Genomic DNA, 19,536 nt, shown 5'->3' with positions numbered 1-19,536 from the left:
TGAAATATTTATCCAATATTTCAGTCAACCTAAATTTGAAAATTGGCATGTTAACTGCACATGAAATTGTGTTTAATTATATGGAAGTGTAGGAAATTAAGTGGAGTTTAATTTGAGCAAATATAAAGAGACATTTGAAATGGGTGTAGTTGTATTAGAAGGTATATGTTTAGAATGTTTCGCTCTTAAGTAAATGTTAGACTGAGTAAGGATTGGCTCGAGTACGATCCTTCACCAACTGATTTACTGGGACATTTCTGAGGTATAGTTCATGTTTAGCTCACTGGGCTAAATCGCTGGCTTTTAAAGCAGACCAAGCAGGCCAGCAGCACGGTTCGATTTCCGTACCAGCCTCCCTGGATAGGCACTGGAATGTGGTGACTAGGGGCTTTTCACAGTAACTTCATTGAAGCCTACTCGTGACAATAAGCGATTTTCATGTTTCAATCAACATTGTGAGGGCTTTGATAATCACTAGAATCCTGCTGAATCCAGACCCGACAAACCTGCTTTGAAACTTTATGGAGCAATAACCTTCAGGTTCAAAAGCCTAGAATAAGGAAATGCTATGTTGTCCATTGAGTATGCTTCTTCTAATGCCACACTCCATCAAAATACCACAAAGCTATCACAAAGAAATCTGCACTCTCGAGATGTAGCAAATGAAGATTTGAATGCACATTAATGTAGGAAGTAAGAGGAGATACTGCAGTTAAAAAGAAATAATCATGCGAATATTCAGTGGGATTCACTGTGATAGGATTTGATGTCTGCAGTCATATCTATAGAGAGTAGCCTTGGTTGCCATTCAACCATCCAGATATGGTTGCCTTAAAATATAGAAATATTAAAACCAAAACTAAAAATAGAAAATACTGGAAATATTCTACTGGTCAGGGAGCACCTATGGAAAGAGAAACGGGAAAGGTCAATGACCTTTCATCAGAAATATTGAACATTCATTGGGTAACAAGTATTTAAATGCTTCACATAGACCTGGTGCGCATTAATGAACGACTACCTTATCTTGTTGAGAAAGTTGATGGGATTGTTGATTGAGGTGCATTAGGGGCTGTGGGTTTTGTCAACTGCACCTTGCATCAAAAAATGTTTAACCAGTCTGTAAAGATTGATGGATCTATCATTGTTGTGCAAGATCGGAAGGAAAGATGAATTGGACTGGTCATGATCTCGGCCACCAGTAACTTTTATCCATGGTTTAGATCAAAATTTATTTTAATATACATGAGCCAAGATAGACCAGGAATTGGACCATTTGGAGCAGCTGGCGATTATTCGCCTTGTCCACTATGCCGATTGGGCCATGCCCATGGTCCCCGTGTTGGTCCCCAGATGGGTCGGTGCGGCTCTGTGTGGACTGTGAAATGACCATGAAATGGGTATCCCGCCTTGATCGTTATCTGGTCCCTTGGATCAAGGATCTCTATGCCTGGCTCAGCGGGGGGGAAAAACGTTAAATAAGCTGGACATGGGCAACACGTACTTGCAGCTGGTGCTCGAGCCAAGTTCCCGGAAATACATGCCAATCAATACTCATTGGAGATTGTACGAATATACGCGGTTGCCGTTTGGAGACTCCTTGGCTTCTGTGATATTCCAGAGGGTTACGGAGAACATTTTGCAAGGGTTGCAGAGGGTGGCTGTCTACCTAGACAATATACTCATCACCAGACCTTGCATCAGGAACATGTGGCAGAGAGTCCCCATAAATGTACTAAGCATTCCCCTGTGGAATGGAACCAATACTGTCGAACCATAATCAGTGGCTCAGGATTTAGCTGACGGCCCACCCAGTGGTTCAGCATGGGGAATGGCAGCCTGTCTGGGTAAGCCAAGTTCCTGATTAGTGCATAAGTCCGTCTGCCAATGGCGGTCAGTAAGGTGATGGTCTGTCACTCATCATTGGTAATGGCGTTCGTGCGTAAAAATAAATGAATTCTTTTGACATATTGGGTCCAATCATCCAAGTCGGCATCGAAGCACACCAGTTTACCTATGTATACCATGCCTGCTGATCGGAGAGTGGCCTCCCGAGGTGGTTGGAAAACGATCTGAAGTCGCAGAACTTGCCTCTTACGGCATCTCCACTTGTTCCTTGTCACCAGTGTTGTGGAGAGAGACAAAGACTTCACGAGAGGCCAGGCTGACAGGGTACAACCCACTTTATTCCGCACTTGTCACAATAATCACTCCTCTCTACACTCCACTCCCCACAGGGTCTCCTTCTCCGAACTGCTTCCAGGTCGGGTTTATATTCTGTGGGGAGCTCCTACAATTAGGAGGGAGCTCTGCCCCCTAGTCACCTGAGTAGCTGGTTCTCAGGTGTGTAGGAGGGGAAGAGGATGTTATACAGCTCTGTCCCTGAAGGGGTATTAACAGAGGTCATAATACAGGATAGACTCATATACACTTAGAGAAAAATAAGTTAACACTAGACTGTCAAGATGGTTTTGTCAAGGGCAGATCTTGTCTGACAAATTTAATTGAGTTCTTTGATGAGGTGACACAGGCAGTGGATGAAGGTACTGCTGTGGATATTGTATATTTGGACTTTCAGAGAGTGTTTGATACAGTGCCACATGGCAGGTTGGTTAGCAAATTAAAAATGTTTGGGATTGACGGGTCCTTGGAAGCATGTATGAGAAACTGGCTAAGAGATAGGAAACAGATGGTAGGTTTAGATGGGCATTTCTCAAACTGGAGACGAGTTGAAATGGTGTTCCCCAGGGCTCAGTGTTGGCACCCTTAGAACATAGAACATAGAACAGTACAGCACAGAACAGGCCCTTCGGCCCTCAATGTTGTGCCGAGCCATGATCACCCTACTCAAACCCACGTATCCACCCTATACCCGTAACCCAACAACCCCCCCCTTAACTTTACTTTTATTAGGACACTATGGGCAATTTAGCATGGCCAATCCACCTAACCCGCACATCTTTGGACTGTGGGAGGAAACCGGAGCACCCGGAGGAAACCCACGCACACAGGGGGAGGACGTGCAGACTCCACACAGACAGTGACCCAGCCGGGAATCGAACCTGGGACCCTGGAGCTGTGAAGCATTTATGCTAACCACCATGCTACCCTGCTGCCTTGTTTTTTCTAATTTATATAAATCATTTCGAGGTGGGTGTTGCGGGCAAAATCTCGAAATTTGTAGATGATACTAAGCGGGGGAGAATAGTTAATTGAGAGGTTCACATTGAGCGACTTCCAAGTTGGCTACATGAGTAGACACCTGGCAGATGAACTTCAATGCAGCAAAATGTGAGATAATGCACTTTGGTACAAGAAACATGGTGAGACAATATGGGCTCAATGGAACAACTTTGATGGAAGTAAAGGAGCAGAGGGACTTCAGGGTTCAAGTGTATAATTCTTTGAAGGTGGCCAGGCAAGTTGAAACAGTTATTAAGAAGGCTTACAGGATCCTTGAGTTTATAACAAGAGCCATAGAATATGAAAGCAAGGAAGTGTTAGTACAGCTCTACAAATCATTGGTCAGACCACATTTGGAGTATTGTATTAGTTCTGGGCACCTTATTTAAGGAAGGATGTTAAAGCCCTGGAAAGAGTACAGAGGAGATTTACTAGAATAACATAGAACATAGAACATACAGTGTAGAAGGAGGCCATTTGGCCCATCGAGTCTGCACTGACCCACTTAAGCCCTCACTTCCACCCTATCCCCGTAACCCCTTCGAACCTTTTTTTGGTCACTAAGGGAAATTTATCATAGCCAATCCACCTAACCTGCACATCTTTGGATGTGGACCAGGAATGAGGAATTTTAGATACAAGGAAAGATTAGAGAAACTGGCCTTGTTCTCTTTGGAGCAGAGAAGATTAAGCGGTGACCTTATTGAGGTGTTAAAATTTATTAACAATTTTGACAGGGTAAAGCAGGATCCAATGTTTTCACTTGTTCGTATGTCAGTGACGAAGGATCACAATTTCAAGATGGCTAGCAAGAGAGGTTGGACTGAGATGAGGAGAAATGTCTTCATCCTTATTGGAGTTTGGAATGCACTGCCTGGGAGAATGGTGGAGATGGATTCCATAGGAGGTTTCAAAAGAGAGCTGGATACATATTTGAAAGTGATTAATTTAGAGGGCTACGGAGATAGGACTGGAGAATGGGACTAGCTGTGTAGTTCTTTTGGAAGCAAGTGCAGACACGATGAGCCAAATGGCTGCCTTCGGTGCTGTAAATAAAAAAAAGAGAAATGTGATGCAATACCCTCCACTTGCCTGCATTAGTGCAGCTCTGACAATGCTCAAGGAGCTTGACACCAGACAGTATAAAGTAGCTGACTTTATTTTCACCCCATCCACCAACTTAACCAACGCACTGTAGCAGCAATGTGTACAATCTAAAAAACCCACTTCAGCAACTCACCAAGATCTCTTTGACAGCACCTTCCAAACCCACAGCCTCTAACACCGAGAAGGATAAAGTCAGCTGATGCATGGGAACAGCACCACCTGCATGTTCCCCTCCAAATCACACAGCATCCTGATTTGTTGTTTCTTCTCTGTTGCTGGGTCAAAATCCTGGAATTCCCTTCCTAATAACACTGTGGGTATACCTTTACCTGTTGGACTGCAGCGGTTGAAGAAAATGGCTCATCACAACCTTCTCAGGGGCAGTTAGTGGCCAATAATAAATGCTGGCCTAGCCTTTCCTCATCAGACAACCTTCCCACTCCAGATACTAATCTAGTAAATCTTCTCTGAACGAAGCCAAGAAGGAAGGTTGCCCTAATTTGCTCCCTGCCTTGCCTGAAACTCCATAGGCGGAATTCTCCGCTCCCCACGGCCTGGGAGAATCGTGGGAGGGCCCCCCGCAATTCCCCCCCCCCCCCCCCGCTCGCCAAATTGCCGCTTGCCGCTTTTTACGGCGAACCTCCGAGCCCGATGGGCCGAGTGGCCAGCTGTTCCCGACCGTTTCACGGCGGCGGCAACCACACCTGGTCACTACCGTCGTGAAATGGGCGCCAGAAGCCCGTTTGGGGTTTCTAGGCGCCTAATTTGGGAAAGAGCACCATGAATGTGCTCTGGAGGGGACAGGCCCGCGATCGCTGCCCTCCGATCGTCGGGCCAGTGTCCAAATCGGATGCACTATTTGCCCTCCGCCGCCCCGCAAGATTAAGCCGCCACATCTTGAAGGGTGGCTGAGGGGAAAGATGGCACCGCGCATGGGCGGATACATGCCGTCTGCGGGATGATGTCATCCGTGCATGCGTGGGTTGGAACAGGCCAACCTGCGCATGCGCGGCTGACGTCATATGGGCGGCAGCCGCGTGTCATTCTCGGCGCTCGGCCTTGACGACAGTGTCAAGGCCGCGCCACCAAGATCCCCGGAGGCCCGCTCCTAGCCCCGCTTGGGGGGGGGGGGGGGAGAGAGAGAGAGAGAATTGGGTGCCTAGAGCGGGCTCGATGGCCTCTTTCACGGCGGCTTCCGCGATTCTCCCCGGGTGCGGAGAATCACGCCCCATGTTCGGTGATCAAGCTACCATTAGAGAATCCTCGCGAGTATAACTTGTCTGCCTTTGGAAACCTGCAATGCTGAGGCAATAACAATTCATCCATCTCTATATTCGCCTCCGTGCCGAAGCTCCATTGGTGAGAACCTCCAGACATCCACTTGAACCAGTGGCCCATCCTCACATGAGGGAGCTCCAGATCAACAGTGTCGAAACCCTGTGAAGTTTATCCTACATTTCCTCAAGCCTTTCCTCCAACTCCATTTCTGCAGAGACCTCATCCGTTTTTCCTTTGTTTGTTTATGTAGGTATGTCCGTGCTGGGGGATTTTTATGAAAGGATAGTTATACTTCCATAGAACAATTGTGTGTTAACCAGTTATTACAAATTGTTTTTTTTAATGAAGTTTTGTTTTTATAGTAAATTAATAATCCTGAGTTCACTGAAAGAAGCTTGGTTAAAGTCTCTTTCATCCTGGGTCAACAGTAGCACGGGTAAATAAATGGCCATTCTGGTGAATTAATTAAATGTTTAAACTAATGGTTCAACCTACGGAGTAGTGGGACTTGATAAACTGCACACTCTTATCCTGGTAATAATATCTTTTTGTAGCCTCCTTATGTCCTCTTCACAAATTACTATCCTACCTATCTTTCTGTTGTCAGCCAATTTAGCAACCATACCATTAATCCTTTTGTCTAAATCATTTATATAAATTGTAAAATGTTGAGGCCATTGCACTGATCTATGTGATACACCACTCATCACATCCTGTCAACCAGAAAATGAGTAATGTATCCCTACTCTCTTTCTCCTGTTAGCTGGTCAATCTTCTGTCCATGCTAATATCTTATTAAAGGGGAAATAATCCCCTTGATTATCTTGAGCTATATCCACCCTTTTTGTTTACTCGAAAAGTCTTTTCCAAAGGCACCCCTATTACTTCCATTGATTTAACTTTCAGCTTTCATCAATTCACTTTATATGCCTTTACAAGGCAGTTGAAGCAGATTGGCTTCTTTACGTTACCTTTATCCTCTAGACCATGGGTGGGCAAACTTTTCCGTGCAAGGGCCACATTCAGAAATTCACAATTCACAAAGGGCCGCATAGTATATTAAGTAAAACAATTACTTCACCCGGTTATGATTCTGGGCGCCTCATATAGAACATAGAACAGTACAGCACAGAACAGGCCCTTCGGCCCTCGACGTTGTGCCAAGCAATGATCACCCTACTCAAGTCAACGTATCCACCCTATACCAGTAAGTAACCCAACAGCCCCCCCACCCATTAACCTTTAAAAAAAAAATTAAAAAAAAAAAAAAATTTTTTTTAAAAAAATTTTTTTTTTTTTTTTTTAATGACTTGGTGGGCCGCAGAAATACCTTTGGCGGGCCGCATACGGCCCGCGGGCCGTAGTTTGCCCACCCCTGCTCTAGACAAACATTTTGTTATTACTGGAACAGCTTCTGCCATCTCACAAAAGCAAGAATTTTTTTTCCATTCCCAAATTTCTATTTCTCTAGTTTCACTGTGGGTTTACGAATGGAGATCTTCTGCCTCCTAGCTACTTGTGTGGTATATTGTAACCATCTGCCAGAACTGCAGCTTCCTTTAATTTAGATCTTATGGTCTTCCAAGAGTTCCCAAATAATTTTTCAAACATCTCTAACTTCATTGACTGAAACCAGCAGTCAAACAACATTTTTTCCCCACAACAATTCTACACATGTTAAGTTCTGTCAAAGTCCAAAATTTTAACTGATAATGCTTCAAGGACAAACTCATTCGCATTAAGTGCCAACATTTTAACTATTTCATAATTGAAAGAGTGTTCATCTGAAAGTCTTGACAAGACACTTTGCAAAAGAATGGTTCCACTTCTCAAAAACTGGCCAAGCTAGTTTTGTAGCACTTTTTTCAAAGTTGTTATGATCCAGACCTTGGGTTGTGGGAGAGCCAATTAGAGACCAATAAAGTTGTGTTTAGAGTTGACAATGTTTGAGATTCAAGGTGCTTGCTAAGTGAGTAAAGCCAAAATTTCACAGGTTTTGAATTAACAGAAATAAACTTTACTGTACAAGTTCAGAAAGATAAAACAATTTACAATATGCATTATATTGTATATATGAGACAGCCGGACCTGCGAGTGACACTCCTAACTGGGCCAGGAGATGAAGGCAGCTGGTAGGACTTGTAGGACAGTTGTTTGTTTGTTTATTTGAAAATTGAAAAAAACAGGTTAAAGTGAAGGGTAAGGAGACTGTGACCTGATTGGCTGAGGCAGACTGGGCTAAGATTTGAATATTTATGGAGTTACTGATTTAAATGCTAGTTTTTATTTGATTTAAATTACTATTTTTAAGTTGGTTTAAATTACTTTTTTGTTAATTTGACTTAAATAACTATTTTAGGTTGATTTTAATTACTATTTGTAAGTTGATTTAAATAACTTTTAATTTGATTTAAATAATTATTTTAAATTTGATTTAGATCAAGAGGGAGAAATACTCAAGCTAAGTAGTATAGGAGACATTGGATATATTCTTGACACAAAAACATCTTTCAAACGTTTAATTTCAAAAGTTTAATTTAAAGAAATAAGTCATGGCAGGACAGCTCCAAGGCATGGTTTGCTCCTCTTGCTCCAAGTGGCAGGCTTGGGACAGTTCCTGTCCCCAGGGTCAGCATGTGTGCAGGCAGTGTCTCTAGTTACAGATCCAGGAAGCTAGAGTTTCAGAGCTGGAGCGGCGGCTGGAGACACTGTGGAACATTCACGAGTTGGAGAGAATCGTGGATGGCACTTATAGAGAGGAGGTCACTCCGCAGGCTCAGACTCTGCAGGCAGGACGGGAATGGGTGACCACCAGACAGCAAGAGAGCTAGGGAGGTATTCCCCTGCCATTCCCCTTCCGAACAGATATACCATTTTGGATACTGTTGAGGGAAATTGCCTCTCAGGGAAAAACAGCACCAGCCAAACTCGTGGCACCACTCGTGGTTCTGCTGCAGAGGGGAGGAGTAATATGTGTGCCAGTGCAATAGTTATAGGGGATGCAATTGTAAGGGGAAGGAACAGGCATTTCTGTGGCTGCAAACGAGACTCCAGGATGGTATGCTGTCTCCCTGGTGCTAGGATGAAGGATGTCTCGGAGCGGGCACAGGACATTCTGGAGGGGGAGCATGAACAACAAGTGGCCGCAGTACACATTGGTACAAACAACATAGGTAAAAAAAGGGATGAGGTCCTAAAAGCAGGATACAGGGATCTAGGAAGGAAGTTAAGAAATAGGACCTCAAAGGTAGTGATCTCCGGATTACGCCCGGTGCCACGTGCTAGTCATCGTAGAAATGTCAGGATATATAGGATGAATATGTGGCTGAAGAGATGGTGCGAAGCGGAGAGTTTCAGATTTCTGGGACCGGTTCTGCGGGATGTGGGACCTGTACAAATTGGACGGGTTACACCTGGGCAGGACTGGAACTCATGTCTCGGGGGGGGGGGGGATTTGCTAGAGCAATTGGGGAGGTATAAACTAATATTCCAGGCCGGTGGGAACCTATGCAAAGGAGTCCAAGAAGGAGGGAGCGAGGACAAAAAAAAGGTAGAGAAGTGAATAAGAAAAGTGATAGGTGGAGAAACCAAGGACAAAATTCAAACTGGGCAATAGAGAAAAATATTGAGAGTATGACAAACAATGTGAAAAAGGCACTGTTCCTTAATGCACGGAGCATTTGCAATAAAGTGGATGAATTAATCACTCAGGTATAAATGGGATTACGGAGACATGGCTGCAGGGTGACCAGGGATGGGAACTAAATGTCCCAGGGTTTTCAGTATTGAGGAAGGACAGGCATAAAAGAAAAGATGGTGGCGTGGCACTGCTGGTTAAAGAGGAAATTAACACAGTCATGAGAAAGGTAATTGGCTCTGACAATGTGGAATCTGTATGGGTAGAGTTGAGAAATACCAAGGGGCAAAAAACATTAGTGGGTGTCATATATAGACCCTCAAACTGCAGTGGTGATGTTGGGAATGGCATTAAACACAAAATTAGAGATGAATGTAATAAAGGAATATCGGTGATCATGGGTGATTTTAATCTTCACATAGATTGGGCAAATCAAATTAGCCACAATGCTGTAGAGGAGGATTTTCTGGAGTGTATATGGGATAGCTTTCTTGACCAATATGTGGAGGAACCAACTAGAGAGCAGGCCATCTTAGCCTGGGTACTGTGTAATGAGAAGGGAATCATTGCCAATCTGGCTGTACGTGACCCCTTGGGGATGAGCGACCAAAACATGATAGAATTTTTTATCAATTGGAGAGTGGTTGATTCGGAGACCAGGGTGCTGAATCTTAATAAAGGGAACTATGAAGATCTGAGGCGTGAGTTGGCCTTGATAGATTGGGGAGTGTTACTTAAAGGGATGACAGTGGATAGACAATGGCAAACATTCAAGGAATGCATGGGGGAACTACAACAACAGTTCATTCCTGCCTGGCAGAAAAGCAAAGTAAGAGGGCCAATCCATGGCTTACAAAGGAAATTCGAAATAGTATCCGATCCAAGGAAGAAGCATACAGATTGGCAAGAAAAATAATAGGTCTGAATTGGGAACAGTTTAGAATTTATCAAAGAAGGACAAAAGGGGAAAGTACAGTATGAAAGGAAGCTTGCAGGGAACATAAAGACTGACAATAAGAGTTTCTATAGATATGTGAAGAGAAAGAGATTGGTAAAGAGAAATGTAGGCCCCCTGCAGACAGAAACAGGGGAATGCATAATAAGGAACAAAGAAATGGCTGAGCAATTGAATACATACTTTGGTTCTGTCTTCACAAAAGAGGAGACAAATCAGATACCAGAAATGCTGGAAAATGAAAGGTTTAGTGAGAGGGAAGAACTGAGGGAGATCAACATTAGTAAGAAATGGTGCTGGAAAAATTCATGGGATTGAAGGTAGATAAATCCCCTGGGCCTGAGAATCTGCATCACAGAGTGCTTAAGGAGGTGGCTCTGGAAATAGTGGACACATTGGTGGTCATCTTCCGGGATTCTATAGACTCTGGAACAGTCCCTGCAGATTGGAGTGTAGCTCAAGTCACTCCGATATTCAAAAAGGGAGGTAGAGAGAGAGCAGGGAATTATAGACCAGTTAGCCTTGTCATGATATGCAAACATGCAGCTGATGAACACATAGAATAGGACACGACCAATGAGCAGGCAGGACACTCAGGGGTGGTATCTCACTATAAAAGGGATGACGCACTCACACCCCACCTCTTTCCGCAGACCAACATCTACAGAGTGAGACAGGGTGTATCCACAGCATCACACCCGAGCACGTGGCTTACAGCAAGCCTGATTCAGTTAGACTGAGTTACTACATTTAGATTAGCAGAGAGTCAAACTCATTGAGAACTGTGCTGATAGTTCAATAAAACACATTGAACTCTCTTCAAAGTCTGGAGCATCTTTTACTCAAAACTGCATCAAGTGGCAGCTTGTATTATTCCAAATTACATAACACAATATGATACCAGGAGTCTGGTCAATATAGTTAGTTCAACTCAGCAAGATCTGTGACGACCAGCGAATGTATACCGGCACAATGGAAAATATTCCGGCTCCTCACCAGCTCAGGATCTCCAGCAATCTCAGTGCCAACTGGCGGACACTCAAGCAGAAATTTCAGCTTTATATCGAAGCATCAGATCTCAATGGTGCGTCTTGACACACGGAAGATAGCTCTTTTCCTCACCACAGGAGGTGATCACGCCTTGGAAATATTCAATTCCTTTCACTTCGCCAAAGACCAGGACAAGACAAAGTTTCAGACCATCCTGGACAAGTTTGACAGCCACTGTGAGGTGGACACCAACAAAATCTTCGAGCGCTATATATTCAAGCAGCGATTGCAAGATAAAGACGAATCCTTCAACACATATTTAACTAACCTTAGACTGCTATTGCAATCCTGCAACTTCAGTGATATCACTGACTCCATGATCAGAGACAAAATCGTTTTTGGAGTTCACTCTGATCCTCTGAGAGAGCAGTTACTGAAGATCAAGCATATGACCCTGCCAGTCGCGATTGAAACATGCACAGTGCATGAGCACGCTGAAAATTGATATTCCCAGGATAAAACCGCAGAAAATAATAAGCTAGCCTCCCACGAGGTGGAGTGTGTACAGGCCATCTCCCGGATGCAGCGCCTCAACATTGACGAAAGCGGCCATTTTGCGTGCTCTTCCCGGGGCCCGACGCATGCGGGATGTGAACGGAATAAGGAAGCGGCCGAAACCCACACTGCGCAGGTGCAGACTTCTGAGAACCGCACTGCACATGTGCAATGATGCACGGAGTGTCAGGACGCCCATTGAAAGAAACACTGCCCTGCAAGAGGCAGACGCTGTTTAAACTGTGGGAAGCCAGGCCACTAAGCAGCCCTGTACAAATATGCATCACCAGTCAGGAGCCAGCGCTCCCAATTCCGATGACGGCGCATCCGGAGTGTGCAACAACACCGACAGGATTCTGATCCCGGCAGTGCAACGGATCCAGATGATGAGTGCCTGGATAACGCCTACTGTGTGGGCATTATTACAAAGTGTGAATATCCGACACCAGACTAATCGCAAATCCAGTTAATCCTAGCTGTGGATTCCGAGGACGAATGGCGAGCAGTGATGAAGGTCATCCACTGCACCATCCAGTTCAAGCTGGACACAGGTTCCTCTGCCAACCTCCTCAGACTTCAGATGCATTCAAAACCCTCCCACCATCCTTCCAGCTGCCTCCAAGCTCCTGGATTACAACGGGAATGCCATCAGGGCACTGGGATCCTGTCATCTGGATGTATCCAACCAGCACACACAAGCACGGTTACGCTTTGAAATTGTTAAGCCGGACAGCGCATCTCTACTAGGTGCGCACGCCTGCAAGCAGTTGAACCTCATTCAAAGGGTTTACACCACGGCATTGATCCCATGTATCTCAATAAGAATATCATGCGGGAACACTACCCCATCCCGAAGCGGGAGGAACTCACGAGTGAGATGGCACATGTGCGCTTCTTCACCAAATTGGAAGCATCACAGGGCTTTTGCAAATCCAACTGGAAGAGTCCAGCAGAAGGCTCTACAATCAACATGCCTTTTGGCAGATACAATCGCATGCCATTTGGCATCATCTTGGCATCGTAGATATTCCATCGCATCATGGAGCAGATGATGAAAGGCCATTGAAGGGGTTTGTGTGTACATGGCCGACATCATCATATGGTCCATGACGCCTGAAGAACATGTGTTACGTCTCCAGAAGGTATTCCACTGTGTACATGCCAACGGACTAAAGTTAAACAGGTCCAAATGTTGTTTTGGCACATCGGCGCTCAAGTTCCTAGGCAACCAGATCTCACAGCATGGTGTGCGCCCGGACACAGACAAAATCAAGGCCATTGAGGTGATGAAGGTCCCTGAGGACAAAAAGGCAGTGCTGCGCTTCTTGGGTATGGTCAATTTTCTGGGCAAGTTCATTCCAAACATGGCCACACATACCACGGCCCTACGCAACCTGGTGAAAACATCAACTGCCTTTGAGCGGAAGGCGGCACACCAGAGTGGCTGGACCTGAAAGCCAAGCTCACCACTGCACCAGTCCTGGCATTCTTCGACCCGGACCGGGAGACAAAGATATTCACAGATGCGAGTCAGGATGACATCAGTGCGGTGTTGCTTCAACGAGATGACACATCATCCTGGGCACCAGTAGCCTACGCATCAAGGGCGATGACGCCCACTGAAACCAGATATGCTCAGATTGAGAAGGAGTGCTTGGGTCTTTTCACCGGCATCCTCAAATTTCATGATTATGCTTACAGCCTGCCGATATTCACTGTCGAGATTGACCATAGGCCTCTGGTCCACATCAGGTCCACAAGGACCTGAACGACATGACACCTCGGTTTCAGAGAATCCTGCTTAAACTTAGGATGTATGACTTCAACTTGGCGTACACACCTGGCAAGGAGTTCATCATTGCTGATGCATTGTCCCACTCCGTCACCTCGCCCAGTAAGCTGCTGGAGATCATCCAGTACATCGCTAGCACTCTCCCGGCGACAGATGAGAAGGTAGTTCTCATCCGTGATGAGACAGCGAAAGACCCCTCTTGCAGCGCGTCATCCACAACCTCACCAATAACTGGCAGAAAGGGCAGTGCTCACAATTTTAAAATGTGAAGGATGACCTGACGGTGATTGATGTTATCCTCCTCAAGCTGGACAGGATTCTCATTCATTTCAGTCTCCAGAGCTTGGTGCTGTGCCAGATTCATGAGGGACATCTGGGCGTCGAGAAGTGCAGACGCAGAGCCCAGCAAGCTGTCTACTGGCACGACATCAGCCAGGATCACAAACGTGGTCCTGAACTGTGCTACCTGTCAGCGGTTCCAGCCAGCGCAGAGCAAGGAGATGCTCCAACAGCTTGACATAGTGACCTCTCCATGTGACCCAAGGTTGGCATCGACCTCTTTCGCGAATGGTCGCGACTACATATTGATCATCGACTATTTCTCGAATTACCCTGAGGTGCTTAAGCTCTTGGATCTCACCTCTCGGACCGTCATGAAAGCCTGTCAGGAGACGTTCTCAAGGCATGGCATCCCAGTCACAATCATGAGTGACAGTGGCCCGTGCTTTATCAGTCGACAATGGTCCATGTTTGCCAGGTCATACAATTTCCAGCATGTCACCTCCAGTCTGCACTATCCAGTCCAATGGAAAAGTCGAGAAAGCGGTGCACATTGTGAAACAGCTCATCTGCAAGGCCGCGGACTCTGCTTCCAACATACACCTTGCACTGCTCGCGTACAGGGCGACTCCATTGTCCACTGGCATGTCGTCGGCTCAACTCCTGATGAACAGGGACCTATGGACGATGCTTCCAGCCATACACCTGCCCAACCTGGATCACCTCCCGGTGCTGCAGAAGATGCAACAGCGCAGAGACCGTCAAAAGCAGAGCTATGATGCCCATGCAACCGATCTGGCCATGCTATCCCCAGCAGTCACTGTCAGGATCAAGGTACCGGATGGTAGGTGGTCTTCCCCGGCTGTCGTTGTTCGACACACCACTTCCCGCTCTTATGTTGTACATATGGCTGATGGCTCCATCGTGCGAAGGAATCGACAGGCACTGCGCAAGGTTGCCTGCCCGCAACCACTTTCCCCTCCATTTCCATATGTTGAATTGCCACCTCCTGATACCTCGCACCACGAGGCCACCAGTCAGGCTTCCATCCCACCTGTCAGGGTGCCGTCGTCCCCTCCGCCACCTCTCCGGCAGTCGACCACGATCAGACGCAAGCCTCAGAGACTGGACTTGTGAACGTTTATTTTGTTTGCTCTGTTCTGTAGTCCTCCATCAGTCACGTTAGACAGACTCATTCACATGTAAATACATTTGCATACGCCAACAAAACATAAAAAAAGGGAGATGTCATGATATGCAAACATGCAGCTAATGAACACATAGAATAGGACACAACCAACGAGCAGTCAGGACACTCGGCTGGTATTTCACTATAAAAGGAATGAGGCACTCACACCCCGCCTCTTTCCGCAGACCAACATCTACAGAGTGAGACAGGGTGTATCCACAGCATCACACCCCAGCACGTGGCTTACAGCAAGGCTGATTCAGTTAGACTGAGTTACTACATTTAGATTAGTAGAGAGTCAAACTCATTGAGAACTGTGCTGATAGTTCAATAAAACACATTGAACTCACTTCAGTGTCTGGTGCATCTTTTACTCAAAACTGCATCAAGTGGCAGCTTGTGTTATTCCAAATTACATAACACAACAAGCCTAACATCGGCAGTGGGAAAAATGCTTGAATTGATTATCAAGGACTTTATAGTGGAACATTTAGAAAGCAGTGGATAAAAGCAAATTACTGCGGATGCTGGAATCTAAACGAAAGGGAAAATGCTGGAAAATCTCAGCAAGTCTGGCAGCATCTGTAGGGAGAGAAAAGAGCTAACGTTTCGAGTCCGATGACTCTTTGTCAAAGCTGACAAAGAGTCAGCGGACTCGAAACTTTAGCTCTTTTCTCTCCCTACAGATGCTGCCAGACTTGCTGAGATTTTCCAGCATTTTCCCTTTCATTTAGAAAGCAGTGGTAGGATCAGTCAGAGTCAGCATGATTTATGAAGGGGAAATCATGCCTGACAAATTTGTTGGAATTCTTTGAAGACGTAACCTGTACAGTTGACAAGGGGGAGCCAGTCGATGTGGTATATTTGGACTTTCAGAAGGCGTTTGACAAGGTCCCACATAAGGGAATATTGTGCAAAATTAAAGTGCATGGGATTGGGGGAAATGTATTAACGTGGATAGAAAACTGGTTGGCAGAAAGGAAACAAAGAGCATGGATTAATGGGTCCTTTTCAAATTGGCAGGCAGTAACTTGTGGGGTGCCACAGGGATCGGTGCTGGGACCCCAACTATTCACAATATATATTAATGATTTGGATGAGGGAACAACATGTAATATCTCAAAGTTTGCAGATGATACCAAGCTAGGTGGAAGGGTCAATTGTGACGAGGATGCAGGGATCCTACAGCATGGTCTGGACAGGTTGGGCGAGTGGGCAAATCAATGGCAGATGCAGTATAATTTGGATAAATGTGAGGTCATTCACTTTGGAAGCAAAAACAGGAAGGCAGATTACTACCTGAATGGTTGTAAATTGGGAGAGGGGAGTGTGCAGCAGGATCGGGGTGTCCTTGTGCACTATTCGCTGAAGGTCAGCATGCAGGTGCAGCAGGCGGTAAAGAAGACTGATGGTATGTTGGCCTTCATTGCAAGAGGTTTCGAGTATAGAAGCAGAGATGTGTTCCTGCAATTATACAGGGCCTTGGTGAGGCCACACCTGGAGTACTGTGTACAGTTTGGGTCTCCTTCTCTGAGGAAGGATGTTCTTGTTCTCGAGAGAGTACAGCGAAGTTTTATCAGACTGATTACAGGGATGGCGGCACTGCCATATGAGGAGAGATTGATTCCTGGGATTGTTCTCGCTGCAGTTCAGAAGAATGAAGGCGGATGTCATAGAGATTTATAAACTTTTAACAGGACTAGACAGGGTAGATGCAGGGAAGATGTTACCAATGATGGTTGTGTTCAGAACCAGAGGTCACAGTCTGAGGTTTCAGGATAAACCATCTCGGACAGTTATAAGGAGACATTTCCTCACACAAAGATTGGTGACCCTGTGGAATTCATGACCGCAGGAAGTAGTTGATGCTAAAACCTTGAATATATTCAAGAGGCAGCTAGATATAGCACTTGGGGAGAATGGGATCAAAGGCTATGGGGAGAAAGCAGGATTAGGCTATTGAGTTGGATGGTCAGCCATGATCGTGATGAATAGCGGAGCAGGCTTGAAGGGCCGAATGGCCTCCTCCTGCTCCTATCTTCTGTGTATCTGTATTCTAACATTAAGGGTAAGAATGAGGTACATGTGAATTATATGGGTGGCATGGTAGCATAGTGATTAGCACTGTTGCTTCACAACTCCAAGGTCCAGATTCGATTCCAGCTTGGGCCACTGTCTGTGTGGAGTCTGCATGTTCTCCCTGTGTCTGCGCGGATTTCCTCTGAATGCTCCGGTTTCCTCCTACAAGTCCAAAAAGATGTGCTGTTAGGTAATTTGGACATTCTGAATTCTCCCTCAGTGGACCCGAACAGGTGCTGGAATGTGGCGACTAGGGGCTTTTCACAGTAACTTCATTGCAGCGTTAATGTAAGCCTACTTGTGACAATAAAGATTATTATTATTAAAAGGCAAATTGTGGTCAAACACACCACACTGCCCAATAAATGGCAGATGTGGCCAAAACAGATTTCATGAATTTCTCAACAGCCCACCAAGACATCTGATACATTGTGAGGCTTTCAGTCTGACCAAAACTTTGCCTAACTCACAAGATTTTTCAATCTCCAAGTTTGAGGATTTCGTCTTGGAATTCTCTCCAAGTGTCACTCTAACTCAGATGGCTTCAACAGTGGCCCATCTTACAGAGCTTCGATCATGCCTTCGAAGTTTAATTTCCCTGGATTCACGGATACATTCAAGATCTTCAACTGTGCCAAGCAGAATACCATTTCTCCAAAGGAGTATCCTTGTCCCAGCAGTTTGCAGCGCCGAGTCACCAACCTTTGGGTGCCTTCTTGGATCTTCAGGACATCTCTTGAGCTCTCTTCGACTATCTGGATTTCTCTTGAACCTACTTCACTTAAAGTTTGCTCTCACTGCTCTTCCTTTAATTTGAGACTGTTACTCCTATTCTTAACTCAAATGGGACCTGTTGCTGTACAATGTCTCTAGTGCTGGCCTCTGGTATAAGTGTTGGGGCCTTCTTGTTCCTCTCCCTTGTCGCTTACCTGGGTAATTTGCTGCTCATGGGACTATGCAGCCGGGTAGAGCATTTAGCTGAGCAATTCCTTCACCGAGAAGCTGGTGAACTTGTGGAGTTCTCCACAATGGAGGTAGTGGAGGCTAAGTCACTGAATATATTTAAGAAGGAAATTGATAGATTTCAAGGGGGCCAACCTAAATGTATGCCAGCCCCCAAAAGTCATTCTGATTTCTCGTCAGTATACCAGTTAATCTCCAAAATATGAAATTTCATGAGGGTCCTTCTATTAGATATTGGCTGAGCAATTCACCAAATTCTCTTCAAAATCTCACAACTCTACACTTCTTAGCTCAAACTCATGCTTCACTGTGTGCTTGCTTAGAGATTTAAACGTCAGAAAGATCTCTGTTCCATAATGGCCCTCTCTACTCCAACAATTGCTGGTCCTACAGCTGATTCCAAGCTCCTGGAAGGTGATGGGTGTGAGCAGTCATGCAAGAGCCCTTTAGAACACCGATTTAAAAAAGTGAAGCTAGCGCAATGGCTGCTTGGGGATTGGACGAGGGGAGTAGTCAACTTGAAAATCGGGCAATCAGCCCACGGACACCTGCCCCTATGCTCGGGGTATGTGGTGATCTCCCGGGTGGGGAGATGGCCCAGTGGGGGGTTGCCCCCCCTGTTGGGGGGGGGGGGGGTGGGGGGTGAAGCACTCAGCACTCAATGTTCCTTACGGCCACCCCCGTATCGTGTATGCCCATAATCGTGTATACTGCCACTGAAAACTCCCAGGAGATAGGCCTGTCTGTGGTAACGTGGTGCAGGTCATTTTAACTTCCACTGACCGTGGCGGCCTCTGGGCGGATAGCTGAAGGCTATCGGTAATAGGGAATTGGCAATGTTAGTAATGTGAGCACCTTACAGTTCACAAGTGGATTCCCGTCGGTAGACCTGCCATGGCGCAGGCGAGTGTTATTGCCTGGCATCCCAAATAGACCGTGAGGTCAGGCATTTTGCCCTAACACTGGAAGTATCAACACCACAGCGACAGCAACAAACAATCAAACACCTAAGAGCTGGGTCTCAGCACTGGGGATATCCCTGTGTCCCGAGGTGGGTGTGTGGTTCGGGGAGCGGACCTGCACCACTCCAGGTAATGTTCCTGGCAAGGATTTGGGGATCTGGCGGGGATTTGGGGTCTGGTGCCCAGGGGCCCACTGTGGCCGGGGCTGCATGAACAAGGCAGGCCCCCCCCCCCCCCCCCCCCCCCCCCAGCAGAACCGGCTCGTTGGATGGCACCCTGAGAGAAGGCTGAAGCACAAGGGTGGGGGGGGGGATTGGGGGATTTGAGCGCCACGGGTGGAAGAAATAGCCAATTGTGGATCTCTCATCCTCTCCCATTCCTTACAGATATCATATGATAGATGATACCATAGATTCCACAGCAGTTACCCTTGCGGTGGTGCTGGCAGCCCGGGCAGCCAGAAGCTGGCGAAGGCAGCGGCGGCAGCAGCGTTCTCAGAGGCTCAAGACAGCAGCCCATGTGAAGGGGCCCACCCCACACCCTGAGGACCCAGCCGCCAATCAGGCC

At 46.2% G+C, this 19,536-nt stretch overlaps 1 protein-coding gene across 6 annotated transcripts in view; it reads left to right on the top strand.

Annotated features, from left to right (window-relative positions):
* Positions 1–19,536, top strand: part of LOC119970362 (solute carrier family 28 member 3-like) — a 422,249-nt gene that overhangs the window by 278,245 nt on the left and 124,468 nt on the right. The window lies entirely within an intron of this gene.

This window comes from Scyliorhinus canicula, chromosome 8 (genome assembly GCF_902713615.1).
Source record: "Scyliorhinus canicula chromosome 8, sScyCan1.1, whole genome shotgun sequence".
Classification (NCBI taxonomy): Eukaryota; Metazoa; Chordata; class Chondrichthyes; order Carcharhiniformes; family Scyliorhinidae; genus Scyliorhinus; species Scyliorhinus canicula.
This window is presented reverse-complemented; position numbering and strand designations above follow the sequence as displayed.